Genomic DNA, 7,164 nt, shown 5'->3' with positions numbered 1-7,164 from the left:
GGAAATGACATGTCTTGCTTTTGACACTGGGGCTGTTTCAGTACAAGCAGAGAGGTTGGGCACCTTCCATCGGAGTCAGCATCGTGCTTTGGCAGGCAAGACATGGTTTAGGACATGATCCTTCAGACTGGACCACCCCAGATGTTCCTGCCTGTGACAGGCAGCACAACTTTGCCACAACTCTTTTATCAACAGCATCACATTTGGATTTGACCAGCAGAGCCAGTCAGTCACAATCACTTTATCTTGAGTTTAGTTCAGACAAATGGAGGGCTCACTTTATTACCTGCAAATAAGGCTCTTGATTTCAAAGGGTAGAGGATAATAAGCCAAATGAACTAAGATGACTGTCCTGAGCAGCTTAGGGACATCAGTGAGGAATCAGTGGGAATGTGTTAAAATCAAATATGCAAAAGTATTTGGCATGGGCTTCCAAAGCAAGTGGAAAAATCCTGGATGGTTGGGCTCCAGGTTTAACACAATGAATAACTTCATCCAAAAGTCTTTAAATACCAAACAGAGAGGCTGCAAGGACAGGAAGTAAGAACTGAGCAGCAAATAAACCTACATGTTGAATCTCAGAGAGTGCAAGAAAAAAGTGAGAATTGGTTAAAGTCAAGCTGAGTTAAAACTGAATTGAAGCAAATTGTAAAGGACTTATTTGTGTTATGACTAAAAAGAGAAGACAGACGGGGGTTTCTGATCAGTAACAGTGAAGATTAAAGATCTGGATGTAACCCCCAAACTACGTATTTCGTGTCACTCTCCACTAATGAAGAAAATGTTGAAGGCAGAGGCAACAGCAGGATGCCGCTGTGAATGAGGGTATGAAAACAGAGCTGATCACATCCATAGAGGAGCAACTTCTGAACAACTCAATGCACTGGATCCCAGGGGGGCCGATAATCTCAACCTCAGATATCTAAAAATAACCAGAACACCAAACTGGAGGTCCAGTAATGATTATTTCTAATCAATCTACTAAGTTGAGGGTGGTGATGGAGGAACAAAGAGGAGGCAAGTGAGTTCCCAGGGTAAAGGAAAAGAGTGAACTGGCACCTATCATCTGGCTGGCTTGATCCCTGCAGTATCTGAGCTGTTAGAGCCAATTTGGACAGAGAAGAATTAAAGACGTGGGATAAATGAAGAGCGGCTAGAGCTCAACATGGGTCTATTGAGGTAGATGGTGCAAGACTTACCTGATAACTTGGAAAGGAAAAGTGGCTTTCTTGGTAAAGAAATGTAGTACCTCTAACCATTCACACTGGAGGAAAGCTTTTGATTCTGTATTATATAGGAAAAGATTATCTAAACTACAGTAAGGGACAACCAGAACCAGTCTGAAAAGGTACTTACGAGACAAGATTTGGCAAAGCTGCAAGGTCTGGCTGGAAGGAAACCTCTAGGGAAATTTTTCTGAATTCAAATGTGTTTAGTATCTTTGATAACAAGTACCACAAGATATGTATGCGATGTGACCATGGGAAAGGCAAACGTGAGGCTGGGATGGTTTCAAGAGAAGCCAGGAATTATAAGTGTGATGTGACCAGACACCTGCAGAGCTGGCTTTGGGATCTCCCAGAGCCATAGAAGCCACCAGCTGCGTGAGAAGAGGTCACAAACTCGTGTGGCCATGGAGAAAGATGATAAGGGATGGGGTGATTTTCCCTGAAGACAATAGGGAAAAATAACCAAGTAGGAGAAGAGTGAGTCTGGGAACAGAGGAATGGCAGCACAGGAGCAGATGGGTGCCAATCAGGGCAATACATGTTAATTGTGCATTGGAATAAGGTTTGTCCTGCAAGAAGTGAGCCTCAAGCCCAGTACTAGAGCAATGGGGGACACAGCAGGGTCTGAAGGAAGATGTGCCATGGCTGGTTCTTCATGGTCCCTGCCCGGTGCTTCCAGAACCCTCATAAACCCCAAACCGTTCACATCACATCCTACCATGACTGAGCTGGAAACTGCTCAGCCCTCCATCTAAATTTGAGCAGATGTTGGTTAATTCAGCAAACACCACCCTTCTGGGGGTTCTGCCAGAAATTCCCTCTGGCTTCTCCAGCCTTCCTCACCCTAAACCATGACTGGTGTTTTTCCCATGACCTATTTCATGTATGTGTTCCACTCCAACCTTGCTGTAGGCTCACCCATACACACACCTTTGTCCCAGTCCTCAACTCGGTTCATCTCATTTGCTCAATGAAGAATGATTTTTCTGCCTCCACTAACACTGCTTTTTTGCTCTTTCTCTTAAAAAATAAAAAAGCTTTGTAAAGGCTTACCGACCAATTCAGCATGTTCTCAGCCCAAACCCTGCCCTCTGTGTTATCTTCAGCTCTTCCTTGAAGGATCACAGTAGGATCTCTCCAAAAAAGCTCCAAAGCCTTTCCTTACATATTTTCCTGGGCAGCCTTCAACACGCTTCTTTTGAGACAACCTTGGTGCGTTCATCACCGCAGCTGAGTTTTGTGAATCGGCTTATGTGATGCTGATGCATTTGTTTAGCAAACCAAATGCAATGTTTATTAATAGCACTGCAAGAAGAGGTTGATCCCATTTCTTTGTACTGTATGTCTCCATGGGAAAAATCACACTGCTGTTGTGCTGCCTCCACACTGAAAAGTCACCTGGATGGGAAAATATTAGCCAGTTCTATTTCCAAATCCATCATGCTCAATGCTGGATATCAGTGTTGCAACTATTTTGACTTCTAAATACCTCCCTAGATAGCTCAGCTGGCTGCAATGCCAATAAAACCTCCTCCCTTGATATACCTACTGAGAGTGTTGAGGGTTTTAAGCCAAACAGAATCTATCCAGCTTTCATTGATCATTGCTCAGTTTCATGGCCCTGTGGTTACCTCAGTGTCCTGCTGGTGGAAATTCTTATGAGCATCAGCTCAGCCAAAATGTTGTTGCTGGAGCATTGATTTCTGCAAAGGGGTGAGTTCATCAAATCCCTGGGCATCCTTGTGCCCAGTACAGGGCAGATGTCAGAACTGCCTTTGGTAGCTGTCATCACAGCATCTGGAGGAGGCTGTCACCCAGGATACTGCTGGTAGGTCTCCCCATGGGCAACACTGATTTAACATTTCCAACGGGAGTCCTGACTGCCTGCAGGATTTTGAGAGATGGGAAAATATATTGCTCTTTTTTCCCCCTAGGAATGTTTTCTTCCAAACTTTCTATTACTGCTGCCTCTGGAACCCTTTGTCCACTTCAGGAGGAACTCTCATTTTCCAGATAACAGCTCCCAGAGAAGCTGTGGCTGCCCCATCCCTGGCAGTGTTCAAGGCCAGGTTGGACACAGGGGCTTGGAGCAAGCTGCTCTAGTGGAAGGTGTCTCTGTCCGTGGCAGGGGCTGGAGCTGGATGAGCTTTAAGGTCCCTTTTAAACCAAACCATTCCATGATTCTATGATTTCAAGGCACATGACTGCAGGGTTCCCCACAGTGCTGAACTGGCTGCGTTTTCCATCTTTGCCTCCGTTTTCTCTTTGTGAACTTTATCTTCTTATTAGAAGAGGGAGAAATAATTAATTAACCAATTAATTAAACTTTCTTTGCTTTTTATTCCAGTTCAACTTGCAATTTAAAACTGGCAGAGTAGCTAAAATGCTGGTAATTGGGAAGGCAGGCAGGTTTGTGCTGGGATTTCAGGATGAACTTTGTGACTTAGAGGGAGAAAAAAATTAAAACGGAGACCCTGGTCTACTTTATCTGAGTCATCTCATTCTCAGGGCTCAAGCAGCATTAAAGCACCTGTATCGCTGCAGGAGGCTAAATAGAGAGGGGACCAGATCTATTTTCTGCAGAGAGACTCAGCCTGGCATGCAGGAGCAGGAAAACTCCGTATCACAGTTGATGGATGTCAGGTGTGCTCCTCTGCATAAGGCTGGGAGTGCAACCCAGCAGGAGATCTGTGCAGCCACCCGTCCTTTCAGCCAGAACCAAGTGTTCCATCAGCCTGATCTGGGCTACGTGAGGGTGAGTTTTACCCTGACAACTTTTCTTCAACATCTTGCAATTGGTTCCATAAACAAATTTCAACCACTGTTGGGGTTTAAACATTTTCAGCCTCTCTGTAGCTGGAAAAATCAAAGGATTCTTTCCCCAACCACGACTCCAACAGTCCCATGGTAGTTGAAAGTTCCTGTCATGGCTCGTGATAATGATCCTATGCCTGTCACAACTCCGACATGCTCAGATTAATGCCAAAATAACAATTTCTGTGCTTTTGGCACATTGGAAAACTTTCCAGAACTGTGCTATCATCAGTGATTATATTTTACCCTTATATTTATGCAACATATTATAATGACTTTAAACTTTAAATGAAGGTGGAGTTCAGGACATCGGACATTGTACGATATATCCACTCTTCCGCATATTAGACTTCAGAAAGCAACAAATGATCATTTATTTTTGTTACAAGAGGAGTTGGCAGAACTGCTTTAATGCTTCAGGTTGCCTGACAGCTCTGTTTTAAAACGTTGTTCTGAATTAGTTAAAACATTGCCAGATCTTGAACGTTTTGTCTGAAAGTCTCCAAGTTGAGTTCCTGTCTCAGATCAATGCTTTTATATATTCACTGTTTTTTTGGAAACTGAATCTCAAATAAGTCAATCATCTCTTTGGATGCAATTAAGGAAAATATATTGCTAGGCTAATGTTTAAAAGCTCTTAAAGTTGTTTTGTGGAATAGCTCTAATACCTTCCTGGTTTGGAGCAATAGTTGAAGGTTAGGAGGGACGTCAGCCTGGCTAGATACGTGTTTGATTGTTCCTGTGGAGAACAGCCAGCTGTATATGTGTTATAGAGCACAGGAAAGAAAAGATCTTATTTTTTGTAAGCTCCCAAAGGTGCAGCTAAACTGTTGGAAGGTCCTTCTCAGTGTATGTGCTGTCTGCAGGGCTGGGTTGGAAGTCTGTGACTGCAAATCTTGTCTCCAAACTCAGGGAATAGCATGAGGTGAGGATGAGCATTCTTACCCCTGCACCCCTGCAGTCCCCATCAGCAGGTGGAAGCATAGCAGGGGTGTGAGCCCACAGGGAGGACAGACGTGTAGCTGCTCCATGCAGGCTCACTGTGCTCCCATGGCACGCAGGACAGGATCAGCACAGTAAATACCAGTGATAACGGAGGTCTTCTGCAAACAGGTGTGGAAAAAGGGCCAGTTTCCACTCCTGTTCCCCCAGTATACCTTTTGCTAGGGATTTTTGAATAGGGGCACTATTCACCAGTCCCCAGTATCTGCAGGGCTCTGATCCAGGAAGAAAGAAGAGTATTTTTGCTGGAAGCTGCTGGTTTTGCTGCTAAAACTCCATCCTATTCTTTTCTTGTCATGCAGCTGGGTGTTCCCTGCTGAGGCCAGAGCGGGGCTGGGAAATCACAGCTATCGCTCCAGCTCGGAGAACAACAGGGGAGAAGCAAATCCAAGCTGAAGGGTGCAGCCAGTGGCTTGGATGCAGGGTGGGCACAGAAACCCCCAGAGCCCTGCTGGATTATCACTGCTGCAACCCCTCTCTGAAAGGGAAAAGCTTCATTAGCAAGGCAAAGCTGTTTGAAGCAGTGAGGGCTTTCTTAGCATGAGGAGGGGGGACGGTGCTGAGGCTGTGGCTGGGGGATTAAATGCAGCTCATGGGTGTTTCTTGCAATAAGGTACCCTTTTATTTAAAAATGACAAAACCAGTGATTAGAATTCTCTTTCTGCATTTGGCTTTAGAAAAAAAAAAGGAAAAAGAATTAAAAATGTATAAGCCCCTCTGTACTGCATATGTATATTTTATCGCTGTATAATTGGGATCTTCATTAGTTCTCTGGGTGAAGTGACATGCGTTTCATGTCATACAGACACCAATGCATAGAGATACAGCTCTTTTTTTCCGAGATGCTCCTTCTTAACCACATGCAACACTCTCTAATAGGGACTTACGTATCTTTTGGAGGAATGCTATCAGTGAAAGACAAGACCCTGATTGCAGCAGAAGCGAGGGCGGGGGGCGACATTTGGAGATGGAGAAAGTATTAATTATGTAAATCCCAAACCCAAGGGTATAATTGCTGCTGCTCTCAAACAAAATGTTACTTTTATCTAAATTACTAAAGTGGGAAAAGTGCAATCCAGATTAATTTGGCAGCGGTGCTGCCGAGCAGACCTGCAGAACCATGCGGAGGGGAAGGTGCTCCTGTCAATTCAAGGAACAGAGATTTTTCCCCACTCCAGAGGCAGCTCCATCACAGACAGGAGGGAAGAAATGAGGGTGGAGTAAACTTGGAGGAAGGTCACCAGCCCTGTGAGGGAAAGCTGATTCCCAGCACTCTTCCCCTTTTTCTGCCAGAAGGCAGGGCCCTCATTTCCTATATAATGAAGAATCAAAAGCTTTCCTCCAGTGTGAGTACTAAATACATTTGAATTCAGAACAATTTCCCTAGAGGCGTCCCTCCAGCCAGACCTTGCAGCTTTGCCAAATCTTGTCTCCTAAGTACCTTTTCAGACTGGTTCTGGTTGCCCCTTACTGTAGTTTAGATAATCTTTTCCTGTATGGTACAGAATCAGTGTGAGTGGTTAGAGGTACTACATTTCTTTAACAAGAAACTCACTTTTCCTTTAGTCTTGCACCATCTACCTCAATAAACCCATGTTGAGCTCTAACTAATCTTCATTTATCCCACATCTTCAATTCTTCTCTGTCCAAATTGGCTCTAACAAACAGCTCAGATACTGCAGGGATCAAACCAGAGGGCTTATAAGTGCCAGTTTGCTTTTTTCCCTTAGGAACCCAAGAAGGCTTTCCCCTGCCAGCTGCTGAGAGCACCTCTCCACCAAGCAGGTCACATATTCCTCCTGGTGGCTCATGCCTTTTAGAGGCTGGTCATTGACCAGTGATTTCCTGTTCTGAGGCAAGGAATAATTAGGCATATGTAGCCCAGAAGCACCTATTTTTTGGCAGAGGGTGGTGAAAAGTTCACATCACACCCATAGGCATGTTGAAAGCCAGATCCATAAAGCAGCCCAGCCTGGACTTTGGACATCATGTGCTTGGAAGCAGCAGCACCTCCCTGCTCAGATCCCTGTACAGAGAGTACTGCTCAACTCACACAACCTCTCCCATTCTTCTTTCACCCCAGCTCATTGGGCTGCTGTCTCTCCAGTCTGCTGGCTCA

Source organism: Pezoporus flaviventris, unplaced genomic scaffold (genome assembly GCF_033815535.1).
Source record: "Pezoporus flaviventris isolate CSIRO_AGI_PZ_B2104156 unplaced genomic scaffold, CSIRO_AGI_Pfla_v1 ptg000154l, whole genome shotgun sequence".
Classification (NCBI taxonomy): Eukaryota; Metazoa; Chordata; class Aves; order Psittaciformes; family Psittacidae; genus Pezoporus; species Pezoporus flaviventris.
Note: the sequence above shows the minus strand (reverse complement) of the source record.